At 66.2% G+C, this 18398-nt stretch overlaps 1 long non-coding RNA gene across 1 annotated transcript in view; it reads right to left on the bottom strand.

The window, feature by feature from the left end:
- Positions 1-226: 226 nt before the first annotated feature.
- LOC132207767 (uncharacterized) overlaps positions 227-18398 on the bottom strand; it is a 46961-nt gene continuing 28789 nt past the window's right edge. Inside the window, exon 3 of the long non-coding RNA XR_009443792.1 lies at positions 227-371. This is a non-coding gene — a long non-coding RNA (uncharacterized LOC132207767). The remainder of the gene's footprint in view (positions 372-18398) is intronic.

Below are 18398 nucleotides of genomic sequence, written 5' to 3'. Positions count from 1 at the left end.
ATATTTAATTTGTTGACATATCTGAAATATGTTGTTGAATGGATTGGGTTTTGTAACATTGCATTCCCCATAGACCATCTACCGATGCTGTTGCTTGTTCTAACAGTTATTATCTCGCAGAGTGGAAAATGCAGTTTGAAAGCAATGGAACATTATCGATGAACAAGTTGATGCATAAATTGCTGCGATCTTCCAAACTACAAACTCACCTTCAATTCTTTCTCGGTCAGAGCATTATGCCGGCGCAAATGAATCGTGTTCTCAATGGGACTTCCAAAACCATGGAATTGAATTTGCATGTTGATTTCTTCTTCCCTCTTCAGAAATGCAAAGTAGTATCGTGATGAAGCTTCCAAGGCGATGATTGTGTCCTTCAATGAACAGAAAAGTGACTTTTAGATTCACGGAAATATTTCACTACTTCTATAGACGTGAAAGGCAAACATTCTCCCTGCATATGACCCAGTCTCATTTTATCATATCTTTCTGATTTTACATGCCATGGGATAATCATTGAAGTGTAAAAGAAATGTTGATCATGGAAATTTATCACTGTTTTCATAAATAATGGCAAATTTTCAACATCTTGCAATTGTATGAAGGCTCAGTCTCATCACACCTCGCCTGCTGCACAAAGACATTCTTACACTGCTTTGAATGTAAGGGCTCAAACAAAACACAATCATGACACAAATGCATCAACACACCACTTTCAACAGGATCTGATATCCTTGCCAGGCACTGGAGGGGTTGCGGAGACTGGTGAGTGGATAAAGTCATTCCTCTGTTCAAGCAGGAAAACAGGGACTTTGCAGGAAACTACAGACTGGTGAGTGTCTCATGTCTCAAAGGTATGGGCTAATAAGGGACAGCCAGCATGGCATTATGCGGGGCAGGTTATGTCTTACCAAGTCAGTTGAAGTTTTCAAGGAGGTGACAAGGGTGATCAATTAGGGTAGAACAGTTGATAACATATCCATGGATTTTACGAAGGTTTTCAAAAAGGTCCCTCATGGCATGCTCATCCAGAAGATTAAGATCCATGAGATCCATGGTGACTTGGCCTGCCCATATAAGGCAGACGGTAGCGGTGGAAGGCTAACAAAGATAACACAGTATAGGGCTGGAGGAACACAGCAGGCCAGGCAGCATCAACAATGTCAGCTTTCCTGTTCCTCTGATGCTGCCTGACCTGCTGCGTTCCTCCAGCTCCACACTTGGCTAACTCTGATTCCAGCATCTACAGTTCTTGCCGTCTCAGTGGTGGAAAGCTGTTTTTCTGGCTGCAGCTCAGTGACGAGTGGTGTTCCACATCGATGTGACTTCTGCTGTTTGTGATATATGTAAATGACTTGGTTGCAAATGTAGATGGGGGATTACTAAATTTGCAGATGATATAAGGACCAATGGACTTGTGGACAGCATGGAAGGTTGTCAAAGGACACAGCAAGATACAGACCAATTGCAAACTCGAGCGGAGAAATGGCCGATGGAATTTAATCTGGGCAGGCATGAGGTGTTGCATTTTAGGAGACCAAGTGTTAAGGAAAGGGATACAGTTAATGGCAGGACCCCAAACAGCAGTGATGTCCAGAGGGATCTTGGGGTCCTAGACCATAACTCCCTGACAGTAGCCACACAAGTAGATAGGGTGGTCAAGAAGGCATATCGCATGCTTGCCTTTATTCATAGGGGAACTCAGTGCAAGAGTCAGGATGTCACACTGCAGCTTTACAAGACTTTGGTGAGACCACACAGAGTATTGCATCCAATTCTGGCCGCCACATTACACTAAGGATGTGCAGGCTTTGGACAGGGTGCAGAAGAGATTTACCAGCATGCTGACTGGAATAGAGGGTATGAACGAGAGGGAGGAGCTGGAAAAAACTCTTCGTTTTCTCTGGGGCAGTAGAAGCTGAGGGCAGGCTTGATAGAAGTCTATAAAATTAGGAGATACATAAATACAGCTAACGGTCAGAAAATTTCTCCCCCGGAGTTGAAGTGTCCACTATTAGGGGGCATGCATTTAAGCTGAGGCGGGGGCGGGGGGGGAGTTCAAAAGAGATGTGAGGGGCAAGTATTTCACACGAAGCATGTTAAAAGTGTGGAATACATTGCCTGGGGTCGTAGTGGATGCAGATACGATGAAAGCATTTGAAAGGGACTTTTAGTTAAGTGCACGAATATGCAAGGAATGGAGGACTATGGATCAAGGACAGGCAGAAGGGATTATTTCATTTGTGGTCATGTTGCCCCAACATGGTGGGCCAAAGGGCACATTCCTGTTGCTGTCGTGTTCCAAGTTTTATGCTCACTTGTATCATGATTGCAAAAAGGAGGATTGGGAAGAATTTTTGAGAAGCGTTTGTGAACATTATTTCATCGAAGGACGAACGGGATAAGGATGAGGTGACACAGCACAATCAGATCTTGGAGCCCATGATGAATCATAGGGACCTCACAAGCACCAATGATCAGAGGGATCTCAGGATCTTGATGTGCATGCCTGTTGATCCCCCAATGTAACGGACCAGGTCGTTGAAGTGGTTTGGAAGGCACATTGGATACTTGTCTTTATTAGACTTAATATTAAGTGGTAGAGTTTCAGAATAGGCAGGGTATGTACAACACTGTTGGGCTTAACCAACATTAAGTCAACAATGAGAAAATACAGTGAGACTTGGACAACGATCAGGCTTGGCCTGATAAAGGATAAGTTACATTTGCACCAGACAAGTGCTCAGCAGCAATCAGCTCCAACAAGACAGAATATGACCATATCAAAAAAATTCCATGTCTTTACCCTCACATCATCGTTACATTTATTTTTTTTTAAATGTGCAAGTGCTATCCAAGCCATGCAAGGCTATGGGCCAGGTGTTGGAAATGAGGTCAGAACAATTCAGTGCTTGTCCTTGACTGTTAGAATCTGTCAGCTTAAGAATGTATTTCTCCTGTATTGTAGACTACTGAGGTGCTTGGCTATCCACTAAACCAAGGTTAACACTGATCGAAAACTAAACTGGGTCAGTTATATAATCAGCAGTAGCCAGGTCCATAGTACAAACCACCCTGCTGTGGGACAGAGTAAGGCAAATCCAAGTGAGCGAGTGTGGTTGGAGACTCATTCGTTGGGGGCATAGATTCTGTCGCCACATTTGAGACACCAGGGCCGCGTGTGGCTTCCCTGGTGCAAGGTCAAGGACATCTCTGAGTGGTTGCAACAAATTCTTAAAGGGGAGGGTGAGCAGCCAGAGGCCACGGGGCACGTTGGTACCAATGACATAGGCAGAAAGAGGGATGACATCCTGCGGACTATGTGCAAGGAGTTAGCAAAGAGGCTGAAAGGCAGGACCCAGAGGGTAATAATTTATGGGTTTCCATGAGTGCCACATGTTAGTGAGCTAAGTCATAGAAAGATAGGTGAGATGAATGCATGGTTAAGGAGCTGGCACAGGGGGCAGGGTTTCCGGTTCATGGATAATTGGGACCGTTTCTTAGCAAGGGGTGACCTGTGCAAGAGGGATGGGAGGCAAAACGCTGTGAGCGGGTCAGGACAGAGGGGACAAGACGTTGTGAGTGGGTTACGACGGAGGGAACAAGTGCCTGTGAGCAGGTCAGGAAGGAGGGGAAAGTCGCTGCGAGCAGGTCAGGGCTGCAGGGGCAAGTCGGTGTGAGCGGATCAGGACGAAGGGGGCCAGTGCCTGTGAGAGGGTCAGGACTGAGGGGGCAAGTCGCTGTGAGCGGGTCAGGGCGGCGGGGGCAGGTCGCAGTGAGTGGGTCAGGGCTGCGGGGGCAAGTCGCTGACAGCGGGACAGGGCTGCGGGGGCAAGTCGCTGTCAGCGGGACAGGACTGCAGGGGGCAAATCGCTGTGAGCGGGTCAGGGCTGCGGAGGACAGTCCCTGTGAGAGGATCAGGGCTGCGGGGGCCAGCTGCTGTGAGCGGGTCAGGGCTGCGGGGGCCAGTCCCTGTGAGCGGGTCAGGGCTGCGGGGGCCAGCCGCTATGAGCGGGTCAGGGCTGCGGGGGCCAGTCCCAGTGAGCGGGTCAGGGCTGAGGGGGCCAGTTGCTGTCAGCTGGAGAGGGCTGCAGGGGCCAGTCCCTGTGAGCGGGTCAGGGCTGCGGGTGCCAGTCCCTGTGAGCGGGTCATGGCTGCGGCGGGCCAGTCCCTGTGAGCGGGTCAGGGCTGCGGGTGGCAGTCCCTCTAGGCGGGTCAGGACTGCGATGGGCAAGTCGCAGACAGCGGGTCAGGGCTGCGGGGGGCAAGTCGCAGTGAGCGGGTCAGGGCTGCGGGGTGCCAGTCCCTGTGAGCGGGTCAGGCCTGCGGGGGGCAAGTCGCTGTCAGCGGGTCAGGTCTGCGGGGGGCAAGTCGCAGTGAGCGGGTCAGATCTGCCTGGGCCAAGTCGCAGTGAGCGGGTCAGGGCTGCGGGGTGCCAGTCCCTGTGAGTGGGTCAGGGATGCGGGGGCCAGTCCCTGTCAGCGGGACAGGACTGCAAGGGGCAAGTGCCTGTCAGGGGGACAGGACTGCAGGGGGCAAGTCGCAGTGAGCGGGTCAGGTCTGCGGGGCCCAAGTCGCAGTGAGCGGGTCAGGGCTGCGGGAGGCCAGTCCCTGTGAGCGGGTCAGGGCTGCGGGGGCCAGTCCCTGTGAGCGGGTCAGGGCTGCAGGCGGAAGTCGCAGTGAGCGGGTCAGGGATACGGGGGCCCGTCCCTGTGAGCGGGTCAGGACTGCGGGGGGCAAGTCGCAGTGAGCGGTTCAGGGCTGCGGGGGGCAAGTCGCAGTGAGCTGGTCAGGGCAGCGGGGGGCAAGTCGCAGTGAGCAGGTCAGGGCTGCGGGGGGCAAGTCGCAGTGAGCTGGTCAGGGCAGCGGGGTGCAAGTCGCAGTGAGCGGGTCAGGGCTGCGGGGGCCAGTGCACGTCAGTGGGACAGGACTGCAGGAGGGCAGGTCCCTGTCATCGGGGCAGGACTGCAGGAGGGCAGGTCCCTGTCAGCGGGACAGGACTGGAGGGGGGCAGGTCCAGTCAGCAGGTCAGGGCAGCGGGGGGCAAGTCGCAGTGAGTGGATCAGGGCTGCAGGGGGCCAGTCGCAGTGAGCGGGTCAGGGCAGCAGGGGCAAGTCGCTGTCAGCGGGAGAGGACTGCGGGGGGCAAGTTGCAGTGAGCGGGTCAGGGCTGCGGGGGCCAGCCCTGTGAGCGGGTCAGGGCTGCGGGAGGCAAGTTGCAGTGAGCGGGTCAGGGCTGGTGGGGCCAGTCCCTCTGAGCGGGTCAGGACTGCAGGGGGCAAGTCGGAGTGAGCGGGTGAGGTCTGCAGGGGGCAAGTCGCAGTGAGCGGGTCAGGGCTGCGGGGGGCAAGTCGCAGTGAGCGGGTCAGGGCTGCGGGGACCAGTCCCTGTGAGCGGGTCAGGGCTGTAGGGGGCCAGACGCTGTGAGCGCGACAGGAATGCAGGGGACAAGTTGCTGTGAGCAGGTCAGGGCTGCGGGGACCAGTCCCTGTGAGCGGGTCAGGGCTGCGGGGGGCAAGTCGCAGTGAGCGGGTCAGGGCTGCGGGGGCCAGTCCCTGTCAGCAGGACAGGACTGCCGGGTGCAAGTCGCAGTGAGCGGGTCAGGGCTGCGGGGGTCAGTCCCTGTGAGCGGGTCAGGGCTGCGGGGGCCAGTCCCTCTGAGTGGGTCAGGACTGGAAGGGGCAAGTGCCTGTCAGCGGGACAGGACTGCGGGGGGCAAATCGCAGTGAGCATGTCAGGGCTGCGGGGGCCAGTCCCTGTGAACGGGTCAGGGCTGCAGGGGGCAAGTCGCAGTCAGCGGGTAAGGTCTGCAGGGAGCAAGTCGCAGTCAGCGGGTCAGGGCTGCGGGGGTCAAGTCGCAGTGAGCGGGTCAGGACTGCGTGGGGCAAGTCGCAGTCATCGGGTCAGGTCTGCGGGGGCCAACTCGCAGTAAGCGGGTCAGGGCTGCGGGGGGCCAGTCCCTCTGAGCGGGTCAGTGCTGCGGGGGCCAGTCCCTCTGAGAGGGTCAGGGCTGGGGGGGCAAGGCGCACTGAGCGGGTCAGGGCAGCGGGGGGCAAGTCGCAGTGAGTGGATCAGGGCTGCAGGGGGCCAGTCGCAGTGAGCGGGTCAGGGCTGCAGGGGCAAGTCCCTGTCAGCGGGACAGGACTGCGGGGGGCAAGTTGCAGTGAGCGGGTCAGGGCTGCGGGGGCCAGTCCCTGTGAGGGGGTTACGGCTGCGGGGGCCAGGCCCTGTGAGCGGGTCAGGGCTGCGGGGGGCAAGTTGCAGTGAGCGGGTCAGGGCTGCGGGGGCCAGTCCCTCTGAAGGGGTCAGGACTGCAGGGGGCAAGTCGGAGTGAGCGAGTCAGGTCTGCGGCGGCCAGTCCCTGTGAGCGGATCAGGGCTGCGGGGGGCAGTCCCTCTGACCGGGTCAGGGATGCGATGGGAAGTCGCAGTGAGCGGGTCTGGGGTGCGGGGGGCAATGTCGCAGTGAGTGGGTCAGGGCGGCGGGGGGCAAGTCGCAGTGAGCGTGTCAGGGCAGAGGGGGGCAAGTCGCAGCGAGCAGGTCAGGGCTGCGGGGGCAAGTCCCTGTCAGCGGGACAGGACTGCGGGGGGGAAGTCGCAGTGAGCGGGTCAGGGCTGCGGGGGCCAGTCCCTGTGAGGGGGTTACGGCTGCGGGGGCCAGGCCCTGTGAGCGGGTCAGGGCTGCGGGGGGCAAGTTGCAGTGAGCGGGTCAGGGCTGCGGGGGCCAGTCCCTCTGAGGGGGTCAGGACTGCAGGGGGCAAGTCGGAGTGAGCGAGTCAGGTCTGCGGCGGCCAGTCCCTGTGAGCGGTTCAGGGCTACGGCGGGCCAGTCTCTGAGCGGGTCACGGCTGCGGGGGCCAGTCCCTGTGAGCGGGTCACGGCTGCGGGGGCCAGTCCCTCTGACCGGGTCAGGGCTGCGATGGGAAGTCGCAGTGAGCGGGTCTGGGGTGCGGGGGGCAATGTCGCAGTGAGTGGGTCAGGGCGGCGGGGGGCAAGTCGCAGTCAGCGGGTAAGGTCTGCAGGGGGCAAGTCGCAGTCAGCGGGTCAGGGCTGCGGGGGGCAAGTCGCAGTGAGCGGGTCAGGTCTGCGGGGGCCAACTCGCAGTAAGCGGGTCAGGGCTGCGGGGGGCCAGTCCCGCGGGGGGGCCAGTCCCTCTGAGCGGGTCAGGGCTGCGGGGGCCAGTCCCTCTGAGCGGGTCAGGGCTGCGGGGGGCAAGGCGCAGTGAGCGGGTCAGGGCAGCGGCGGGCAAGTCCCTGTGAGCGGGTCAGGGCTGCGGGGGGCAAGTTGCAGTGAGCGGGTCAGGGCTGCGGGGGGCAAGTCGCAGTGAGCGGGTCAGGGCTGCAGGGTGCCAGTCCCTGTGAGCAGGTCAGGGCTGCGGGGGTCAGTCCCTCTGAGCGGGTCAGGGCTGCGGGGGCCAGTCCCTCTGAGCGGGTCAGGGCTGCGGGGGGCAAGTCGCAGTGAGCGGGTCAGGACTGCGGGGGGCAAGTCGCAGTGAGCGGGTCAGGTCTGCGGGGGCCAACTCGCAGTAAGCGGGTCAGGGCTGCGGGGGGCCAGTCCCTCTGAGCGGCTCAGGGCTGCGGGGGCCAGTCCCTCTGAGCGGGTCAGGGCTGCGGGGGGCAAGGCGCAGTGAGCGGGTCAGGGCAGCGGGGGGCAAGTCGCAGTGAGTGGATCAGGGCTGCAGGGGGCCAGTCGCAGTGAGCGGGTCAGGGCTGCAGGGGCAAGTCCATGTCAGCGGGACAGGACTGCGCGGGGCAAGTTGCAGTGAGCAGGTCAGGGCTGCGGGGGCCAGTCCCTGTGAGGGGGTTACGGCTGCGGGGGCCAGGCCCTGTGAGCGGGTTAGGGCTGCGGGGGGCAAGTCGCAGTGAGCGGGTCAGGGCTGCGGGGTGCCAGTCCCTGTGAGCGGGTCACGTCTGCGGGGGCCAGTCCCTGTGAGCGGGTCACGGCTGCGGGGGCCAGTCCCTGTGAGCGGGTCAGGGCTGCGGGGGGCAGTCCCTCTGACCGGGTCAGGGCTGCGATGGGAAGTCGCAGTGAGCGGGTCTGGGGTGCGGGGGGCAATGTCGCAGTGAGTGGGTCAGGGCGGCAGGGGGCAAGTAGCAGTGAGCGTGTCAGGGCAGAGGGGGGCAAGTCGCAGTGAGCGGGTCAGGGCTGCGGGGGCAAGTCCCTGTCAGCGGGACAGGACTGCGGGGGGCAAGTCGCAGTCAGCGGGTCAGGACGGTGGGGGGGAAGTCGCAGTGAGCGGGTCAGGGCAGCGGGGGGCAAGTCGCAGTCAGCGGGTCAGGTCTGCGGGGGCCAACTCGCAGGAAGCGGGTCAGGGCTGCGGGGGGCCAGTCCCTCTGAGCAGGTCAGGGCTGCGGGGGCCAGTCCCTCTGAGCGGGTCAGGGCTGCGGGGGGCAAGGCGCAGTGAGCGGGTCAGGGCAGCGGGGGCAAGTCGCAGTGAGCGGGTCAGGGCTGCAGGGGCAAGTCTCTGTTCAGCGGGACAGGACTGCAGGGGGCAAGTTGCAATGAGCGTGTAAGGGCTGCGGGGGCCAGTCCCTGTGAGGGGGTCAGGACTGCAGGGGGCAAGTCGCAGTGAGCGGGTCAGGACTGCGGGGGGCAAGTCGCAGTGAGCGGGTCAGGACTGCGGGGGGCAAGTCGCAGTGAGCGGGTCAGGGCTGCGGGGGGCAAGTCGCAGTGAGCGGGTCAGGGCTGCGGGGGCCAATCCCTGTGAGCGGGTCAGGGCTGCGGGGGCCAATCCCTGTGAGCGGGTCAGGGCTGCGGGCGGCAAGTCGCAGTGAGCGGGTCAGGGCTGCGGGGGGCCAGTTCCTGTGAGCGGGTCAGGGCTGCGGGGGCCAGCCCCTGTCAGCGGGACAGGAATGCGGGGGGGCAAGTTGCAGTGAGCGGGTCAGGACTGCAGGGGGCAAGTCGCAGTGAGCGGGACAGGTCTGCGGGGGGCAAGTCGCAGTTAGCGGGTCAGGGCTGCGGGGTGCAAGTCGCAGTGAGCGGGTCAGGGCTGCGGGGGCCAGTCGCTGTGAGCAGGTCAGGAGTGCGGGGGGCAAATTGCAGTGAGCGTGTCAGGGCTGCAGGGGGCAGTGTCGCAGTGAGCGGGTCAGGGCTGCGGGGGGCCAGACCCTGTGAGCGAGTCAGGGCTGCGGCGGACAGTCCCTGTGAGCGGGTCAGGGCTGCGGGGGCAAGTCCCTGTCTGCGGGACAGGACTGCAAGGGGCAGGTCCCTGTCAGCAGGACTGGACTGCGGGTGGCAGGTGGCAGTGAGTGGGTCAAGTCTGCGGGGGGGCAAGTCGCAGTGAGCTGGTCAGGGCAGCGGGGGGAAAGTCGCAGTAAGCGGGTCAAGGCTGCGGGGGCCAGTCCCTCTGAGCGGGTGAGGGCTGCGGGGGGAAGTCCCTGTCAGCAGGACAGGACAGCAAGGGGCAAGTCCCTGTGAGCGAGTCAGGGCTGCGGGGGGCAAGTCGCAGTGAGCGGGTCAGGGCTGCGGGGGCAAGATCTTGTCAGCGGGACAGGACTGCAAGGGGCAAGTCCCTGTGAGCGGGTCAGGGCTGTGGGGGGCAAGTCGCAGTGAGCGGGTCAGGGCTGCGGGGGGCAAGTCGCAGTGGGCGGGTCAGGGCTGCGGGGGCATGTCCTGGTCAGCGGGACAGGACAGCAAGGGGGCCGGTCCCGGTCAGAGGGACAGGACTGCAGGGGGGCAGGTCGCAGTGAGCGGGTCAGGGCTGCGGGGGGCCGGTCCCCCTCAGCGGGTGAGGACTGCGGGGGGCAAGTCGCAGTGAGCGGGTCAGGTCGTCGGGGGCTAGCCCCTGTCAGCGGGTCAGGGGTGCGGGGGGCAAGTCGCAGTGAGCGGGTCAGGGCTGCGAGGGGCAGTGTCGCAGTGAGCGGGTCAGGGCTGCGGGGGGTCGGACCCCGTGAGCGGGACAGGGCTGCGGGGGGCAAGTCGCAGTGAGCGGGTCAGGGCTGCGGGGGCAAGATCTTGTCAGCGGGACAGGACTGCAAGGGGCAAGTCCCTGTGAGCGGGTCAGGGCTGCGGGGGGCAAGTCGCAGTGAGCGGGTCAGGGCTGCGGGGGGCAAGTCGCAGTGGGCGGGTCAGGGCTGCGGGGGCATGTCCTGGTCAGCGGGACAGGACAGCAAGGGGGCCGGTCCCGGTCAGAGGGACAGGACTGCAGGGGGGCAGGTCGCAGTGAGCGGGTCAGGGCTGCGGGGGGCCGGTCCCCCTCAGCGGGTGAGGACTGCGGGGGGCAAGTCGCAGTGAGCGGGTCAGGTCGTCGGGGGCTAGCCCCTGTCAGCGGGTCAGGGGTGCGGGGGGCAAGTCGCAGTGAGCGGGTCAGGGCTGCGAGGGGCAGTGTCGCAGTGAGCGGGTCAGGGCTGCGGGGGGTCGGACCCCGTGAGCGGGACAGGGCTGCGGGGGGCAGGTCGCAGTGAGCGGGTCAGGGCTGCGGGGGGCAAATCGCAGTGAGCGGGTCAGGGCGGTTTGGGGCCAGTCGCAGTGAGCGGTTGAGGGCCGCGGGGGCAAATCCCTGTCAGCGGGACAGGACTGCGGGGGGCAAGTCGCAGTGAGTGCGTCAGGGCTGCGGGGGGCCAGTCGCAGTGAGCGGGTCAGGGCTGCGGTGGCAAGTCCCTGTCAGCGGGTCAGGGGTGCGGGGGGCAAGTCGCAGTGAGCGGGTCAGGGCTGCGAGGGGCAGTGCCGCAGTGAGCGGGTCAGGGCTGCGGGGGGCCGGTACCCGTGAGCGGGTCAGGGCTGCGGGTCAAGTCCCTGTCAGCGGGACAGCCCTGCAGGGGGGCAGGTCGCAGTGAGCGGGTCTGGGGTGCGGGCGGCAATGTTGCAGTGAGCGGGTCAGGGCTGCGGGGGGCCAGTGCCTGTGAGCGGGGAAGGGCTGCGGGGGCCAGTCCCTGTGAGCGGGTCAGGGCTGCGAGGGCATGTCCTTGTCAGCGGGACAGGACTGCAGGGGTGCAAGTCGCAGTGAGCGGGTCAGGGCTGCCGGGGTCAAGTCGCAGTGAGCGGGTCAGGGCTGCCGGGGGCCGGGCCCCCTGAGCGGGTCAGGGTGGCGGGGGGCAGGTCGCTGTGAGCGGGTCAGCTCTGCGGGGGACAAGTTGCAGTGAGCGGGTCAGGGCTGCGGGGGCCAGTCCCTCTGAGCGGGTCAGGTCTGCAGGGGGCAAGTCGCAGAGAGCGGTTCAGGTCTGCGGGAGGCAAGTCGCAGTGAGCGGGTCAGGGCTGCGGGGGGCAAGTCGCAGTGAGCGGGTCAGGACTGCGGGGGGCAAGTCGCAGTGAGCGGGTCAGGACTGCGGGGGGCAAGTCGCAGTGAGCGGGTCAGGGCTGCGGGGGGCAAGTCGCAGTGAGCAGGTCAGGGCTGCGGGGGGCAGTGTCGCAGTGAGCGGGTCAGGGCTGCGGGGGGCAGTGTCGCAGTGAGCGGGTCAGGGCTGCGGGGACCAGTCCCTGGCAGCGGGACAGGACTGCGGGGGGCAAGTCGCAGAGAGCGGGTCAGGACTGCGGGGGGAAGTCACAGTGAGCGGGACAGGTCTGCGGGGGGCAAGTCGCAGTGAGCGGGTCAGGGCTGCGGGGTGCCAGTCCCTGTGAGCTGGTCAGGGCTGCGGGGGCCAGTCCCTGTCAGCGGGTCAGGGCTGCGGGGGCCAGTCCCTGTCCACGGGTCAGGGCTGCGGGGGACAAGTCGCAGTGAGCGGGTCTGGGGTGCGGGGGGCAAAGTCGCAGTGAGCGGGTCTGGGGTGCGGGGGGCAATGTCGCAGTGAGCGGGTCAGGGCTGCGGGGGGCCAGTGCCTGTGAGCGGGTCAGGGCTGCGGGGGCATGTCCTTGTCAGCGGAACAGGACTGCAGGGGGGCCGGTCCCGGTCAGCGGGACAGGACTGCAGGGGGGCAGGTCGCAGTGAGCGGGTCAGGGCTGCAGGGGGCCGGTCCCCGTGAGCGGGTCAGGGCTGCGGGGGGCCGGTCCCCCTGAGCGGGTGAGGACTGCCGGGGGCAAGGCGCAGTGAGCGCGTCAGGGCTGCGGGGACCCATCTCAGTGAGCGGGTAAGGGCTGTGGGGGCAAGTCCCTGTCAGCGGGTCAGCGGTGCGGGGGGCAAGTCGCAGTGAGCGGGTCAGGGCTGCGGGGGGCCAGTCGCAGTGAGCGGGTCAGGGCTGCGGGGAGCAAATCGCACTGAGTGGGTCAGGGCTGCGGGGGCCAGTCCTTTTGAGCGGGTCACGGCTGCGGGGGCCAGGCCCTGTGAGCGGGTCAGGGCTGCAGGGGGCAAGTCGCAGAGAGCGGTTCAGGGCTGCGGGGGCCAGTCCCTGTGAGCGGGTAAGGGCTGCGTGGGGCCTGTCCCTGTCAGCGGGTTAGGACGACGGGGGACAAGTCGCAGTGAGTGGGTCAGGTCTGCGGCGGGTAAGTCACAGTGAGCGGGTGAGGGCTGCGGGGGGCAGTGTCGCAGTGAGCGGGTCAGGGCTGCGGGGGCGAGTCCCTGTCAGCGGGACAGGACTGCGGGGGGGCCAGTCCCTGTCAGCGGGACAGGACTGCAGGGGGCAAGTCGCAGTGAGCGGGTCAGGGCTGCGGGGGCGAGTCCCTGTCAGCGGGACAGGACTGCGGGGGGCCAGTCCCTGTCAGCGGGACAGGACTGCGGGGGGCAAGTCGCAGTGAGCGGGTCAGGGCTGCGGGGGGCAAGTCGCAGTGAGCGGGTCAGGTCTGCGGTGGGCAAGTCGCAGTGAGCGGGTCAGGGCAGAGGGGGGCAAGTCGCAGTAAGCAGGTCAGGGCTGCGGGGGGCCTGTCCCTGTGAGCGGGTCAGGGCTGCGGGAGCCAGTCCCTCTGAGCGGGTCAGGGCTGCGGGGGGCAAGTCGCAGTAAACGGGTCAGGGCTGCGGGGGGGGGGGGTAAGTCGCAGTGAGCGGATCAGGGCTGCGGGGGGCCAGTCGCAGAGAGCGGGTCAGGGCTGCAGGAGCCAGCCCCTGTCAGCGGGTCAGGGCTGCGAGGGGCAGTGTCGCAGTGAGCGGGTCAGGGCAGCGGGGGGCAGTGTCGCAGTGAGCGGGTCAGGGCTGCGGGGGGCAGTGCGCAGTGAGCGGGTCAGGGCTGCGGGGGGCCGGTCCCAGTGAGCGGGTCAGGGCTGCGGGGGGCCGGTTCCCCTGAGCGGGTCAGGGCTGGGGGAGGGCAAGTCGCAGTGAGCAGGTCAGGGATGCGGGGGGCAAGTCGCAGTCAGCGGGTCAGGGCTGCGGGGGGCAGTGTCGCAGTGAGCTGGTCAGGGCTGTGGGGGCCATTCCCTGTAAGCAGGTCAGGGCTGCGGGGGCAGGCTCTCTGAGCGGGTCAGGGCTGCAGGGGGCAAGTCGCAGGGGGCAAGTCGCAGTGGGCAAGTCGCAGTGGGCGGGTCTGGGGTGCGGACAGCAAGATAGTGACCAATTGCAAACATGAGCGGAGAAATGGCCGATGGAATTTAATCTGGGCAGGCATGAGGTGTTACATTTTAGGAGACCAAGTGTTAAGGAAAGGGATACACAGTTAATGGCAGGACCCCAAACAGCAGTGATGTCCAGGGGCAATGTCGCAGTGAGCGGGTCAGGGCTGCGGGGGGCCAGTGCCTGTGAGCGGGTGAGGGCAGAGGGGGCCAGTCCCTGTGAGCGGGTCAGGGCTGCGGGGGCATGTCCTTGTCAGCGGGACAGGACAGCAAGGGGGCCGGTCCCGGTCAGAGGGACAGGACTGCAGGGGGGCAGGTCGCAGTGAGCGGGTCAGGGCTGCGGGGGGCCGGTCCCCCTCAGCGGGTGAGGACTGCGGGGGGCAAGTCGCAGTGAGCGGGTCAGGTCGTCGGGGGCTAGCCCCTGTCAGCGGGTCAGGGGTGCGGGGGGCAAGTCGCAGTGAGCGGGTCAGGGCTGCGAGGGGCAGTGTCGCAGTGAGCGGGTCAGGGCTGCGGGGGGCAGGTCGCAGTGAGCGGGTCAGGGCTGCGGGGGGCAAATCGCAGTGAGCGGGTCAGGGCGGTTTGGGGCCAGTCGCAGTGAGCGGTTGAGGGCCGCGGGGGCAAATCCCTGTCAGCGGGACAGGACTCCGGGGGGCAAGTCGCAGTGAGCGCGTCAGGGCTCCGGGGGGCCAGTCGCAGTGAGCGGGTCAGGGCTGCGGTGGCAAGTCCCTGTCAGCGGGTCAGGGGTGCGGGGGGCAAGTCGCAGTGAGCGGGTCAGGGCTGCGAGGGGCAGTGCCGCAGTGAGCGGGTCAGGGCTGCGGGGGGCCGGTACCCGTGAGCGGGTCAGGGCTGCGGGTCAAGTCCCTGTCAGCGGGACAGCCCTGCAGGGGGGCAGGTCGCAGTGAGCGGGTCTGGGGTGCGGGCGGCAATGTTGCAGTGAGCGGGTCAGGGCTGCGGGGGGCCAGTGCCTGTGAGCGGGGAAGGGCTGCGGGGGCCAGTCCCTGTGAGCGGGTCAGGGCTGCGAGGGCATGTCCTTGTCAGCGGGACAGGACTGCAGGGGTGCAAGTCGCAGTGAGCGGGTCAGGGCTGCCGGGGTCAAGTCGCAGTGAGCGGGTCAGGGCTGCCGGGGGCCGGGCCCCCTGAGCGGGTCAGGGTGGCGGGGGGCAGGTCGCTGTGAGCGGGTCAGCTCTGCGGGGGACAAGTTGCAGTGAGCGGGTCAGGGCTGCGGGGGCCAGTCCCTCTGAGCGGGTCAGGTCTGCAGGGGGCAAGTCGCAGAGAGCGGTTCAGGTCTGCGGGAGGCAAGTCGCAGTGAGCGGGTCAGGGCTGCGGGGGGCAAGTCGCAGTGAGCGGGTCAGGGCTGCGGGGGGCAAGTCGCAGTGAGCGGGTCAGGACTGCGGGGGGCAAGTCGCAGTGAGCGGGTCAGGGCTGCGGGGGGCAAGTCGCAGTGAGCAGGTCAGGGCTGCGGGGGGCAGTGTCGCAGTGAGCGGGTCAGGGCTGCGGGGGGCAGTGTCGCAGTGAGCGGGTCAGGGCTGCGGGGACCTGTCCCTGGCAGCGGGACAGGACTGCGGGGGGCAAGTCGCAGAGAGCGGGTCAGGACTGCGGGGGGAAGTCACAGTGAGCGGGACAGGTCTGCGGGGGGCAAGTCGCAGTGAGCGGGTCAGGGCTGCGGGGTGGCAGTCCCTGTGAGCTGGTCAGGGCTGCGGGGGCCAGTCCCTGTCAGCGGGTCAGGGCTGCGGGGGCCAGTCCCTGTCCACGGGTCAGGGCTGCGGGGGACAAGTCGCAGTGAGCGGGTCTGGGGTGCGGGGGGCAAAGTCGCAGTGAGCGGTTCTGGGGTGCGGGGGGCAATGTCGCAGTGAGCGGGTCAGGGCTGCGGGGGGCCAGTGCCTGAGAGCGGGTCAGGGCTGCGGGGGCATGTCCTTGTCAGCGGAACAGGACTGCAGGGGGGCCGGTCGCGGTCCGCGGGACAGGACTGCAGGGGGGCAGGTCGCAGTGAGCGGGTCAGGGCTGCAGGGGGCCGGTCCCCGTGAGCGGGTCAGGGATGCGGGGGGCCGGTCCCCCTGAGCGGGTGAGGACTGCCGGGGGCAAGGCGCAGTGAGCGCGTCAGGGCTGCGGGGACCCATCTCAGTGAGCGGGTAAGGGCTGTGGGGGCAAGTCCCTGTCAGCGGGTCAGCGGTGCGGGGGGCAAGTCGCAGTGAGTGGGTCAGGGCTGCGGGGGGCCAGTCGCAGTGAGCGGGTCAGGGCTGCGGGGAGCAAATCGCACTGAGTGGGTCAGGGCTGCGGGGGCCAGTCCTTTTGAGCGGGTCACGGCTGCGGGGGCCAGGCCCTGTGAGCGGGTCAGGGCTGCAGGGGGCAAGTCGCAGAGAGCGGTTCAGGGCTGCGGGGGCCAGTCCCTGTGAGCGGGTAAGGGCTGCGTGGGGCCTGTCCCTGTCAGCGGGTTAGGACGACGGGGGACAAGTCGCAGTGAGTGGGTCAGGTCTGCGGCGGGTAAGTCACAGTGAGCGGGTGAGGGCTGCGGGGGGCAGTGTCGCAGTGAGCGGGTCAGGGCTGCGGGGGCGAGTCCCTGTCAGCGGGACAGGACTGCGGGGGGCCAGTCCCTGTCAGCGGGACAGGACTGCGGGGGGCAAGTCGCAGTGAGCGGGTCAGGGCTGCGGGGGGCCAGTGCCTGTGAGCGGGGAAGGGCTGCGGGGGCCAGTCCCTGTGAGCGGGTCAGGGCTGCGAGGGCATGTCCTTGTCAGTGGGACAGGACTGCAGGGGTGCAAGTCGCAGTGAGCGGGTCAGGGCTGCCGGGGTCAAGTCGCAGTGAGCGGGTCAGGGCTGCCGGGGGCCGGGCCCCCTGAGCGGGTCAGGGTGGCGGGGGGCAGGTCGCTGTGAGCGGGTCAGCTCTGCGAGGGACAAGTTGCAGTGAGCGGGTCAGGGCTGCGGGGGCCAGTCCCTCTGAGCGGGTCAGGTCTGCAGGGGGCAAGTCGCAGAGAGCGGTTCAGGTCTGCGGGAGGCAAGTCGCAGTGAGCGGGTCAGGGCTGCGGGGGGCAAGTCGCAGTGAGCGGGTCAGGACTGCGGGGGGCAAGTCGCAGTGAGCGGGTCAGGACTGCAGGGGGCCAGTCCCTGTGAGCAGGTCAGGGCTGCGGGGGCCAGTCCCTGACAGCGGGTCAGGGCTGCGGGGGGCAAGTTGCATTGAGCGGGTCAGGTCTGCGGGGGGCAAGTCGCAGTGAGCGGGTGAGGGCTGCGGGGGGCTAGAGGCAGTGAGCGGGTGAGGACTGTGGGGGGCAGTGTCGCAGTGAGCGGGTCAGGGCTGCGGGGGCGAGTCCCTGTCAGCGGGACAGGACTGCGGGGTCAAGTCGCAGTGAGCGGGTCAGGACTGCGGGGGGCCAGTCCCTGTGAGCAGGTCAGGGCTGCGGGGGGCAAGTTGCATTGAGCGGGTCAGGTCTGCGGGGGGCAAGTCGCAGTGAGCGGGTGAGGGCTGCGGGTGGCTAGAGGCAGCGAGCGGGTGAGGACTGCGGGGGGCAGTGTCGCAGTGAGCGGGTCAGGGCTGCGGGGGCGAGTCCCTGTCAGCGGGACAGGACTGCGGGGGGCGAGTCGCAGTGAGCAGGTCAGGACTGCGGGGGGCCAGTCCCTGTGAGCGGGTAAGGGCTGCGTGGGGCCTGTCCCTGTCAGCGGGTTAGGACGACGGGGGACAAGTCGCAGTGAGTGGGTCAGGTCTGCGGCGGGTAAGTCACAGTGAGCGGGTGAGGGCTGCGGGGGGCAGTGTCGCAGTGAGCGGGTCAGGGCTGCGGGGGCGAGTCCCTGTCAGCGGGACAGGACTGGGGGGGCCAGTCCCTGTCAGCGGGACAGGACTGCGGGGGGAAAGTCGCAGTGAGCGGGTCAGGGCTGCGGGGGCGAGTCCCTGTCAGCGGGACAGGACTGCGGGGGGCCAGTCCCTGTCAGCGGGACAGGACTGCGGGGGGCAAGTCGCAGTGAGCGGGTCAGGGCTGCGGGGGGCAAGTCGCAGTGAGCGGGTCAGGTCTGCGGGGGGCAAGTCGCAGTGAGCGGGTCAGGGCAGAGGGGGGCAAGTCGCAGTAAGCAGGTCAGGGCTGCGGGGGGCCTGTCCCTGTGAGCGGGTCAGGGCTGCGGGGGGCCAGTGCCTGTGAGCGGGTGAGGGCAGAGGAGGCCAGTCCCTGTGAGCGGGTCAGGGCTGCGGGGGCATGTCCTTGTCAGCGGGACAGGACAGCAAGGGGGCCGGTCCCGGTCAGAGGGACAGGACTGCAGGGGGGCAGGTCGCAGAGTCGGGTCAGGGCTGCGGGGGGCCGGTCCCCCTCAGCGGGTGAGGACTGCGGGGGGCAAGTCGAAGTGAGCGGGTCAGGGCTGCGGGGGGCCAGTGCCTGTCAGCGGGTCAGGGGTGCGGGGGGCAAGTCGCAGTGAGCGGGTCAGGGCTGCGAGGGGCAGTGTCGCAGTGAGCGGGTCAGGGCTGCGGGGGGTCGGACCCCGTGAGCGGGACAGGTCTGCGGGGGGCAGGTCGCAGTGAGCGGGTCAGGGCTGCGGGGGGCAAATCGCAGTGAGCGGGTCAGGGCGGTTTGGGGCCAGTCGCAGTGAGCGGTTGAGGGCCGCGGGGGCAAATCCCTGTCAGCGGGACAGGACTGCGGGGGGCAAGTCGCAGTGAGCGCGTCAGGGCTGCTGGGGGCCAGTCGCAGTGAGCGGGTCAGGGCTGCGGTGGCAAGTCCCTGTCAGCGGGTCAGGGGTGCGGGGGGCAAGTCGCAGTGAGCGGGTCAGGGCTGCGAGGGGCAGTGCCGCAGTGAGCGGGTCAGGGCTGCGGGGGGCCGGTACCCGTGAGCGGGTCAGGGCTGCGGGGGGCCAGTGCCTGTGAGCGGGGAAGGGCTGCGGGGGCCAGTCCCTGTGAGCGGGTCAGGGCTGCGAGGGCATGTCCTTGTCAGCGGGACAGGACTGCAGGGGTGCAAGTCGCAGTGAGCGGGTCAGGGCTGCCGGGGTCAAGTCGCAGTGAGCGGGTCAGGGCTGCCGGGGGCCGGGCCCCCTGAGCGGGTCAGGGTGGCGGGGGGCAGGTCGCTGTGAGCGGGTCAGCTCTGCGG

This window comes from Stegostoma tigrinum, unplaced genomic scaffold, assembly GCF_030684315.1.
Source record: "Stegostoma tigrinum isolate sSteTig4 unplaced genomic scaffold, sSteTig4.hap1 scaffold_151, whole genome shotgun sequence".
Lineage (NCBI taxonomy): Eukaryota > Metazoa > Chordata > Chondrichthyes > Orectolobiformes > Stegostomatidae > Stegostoma > Stegostoma tigrinum.
Note: the sequence above shows the minus strand (reverse complement) of the source record. Positions and strands in the feature narration are given on the sequence as shown.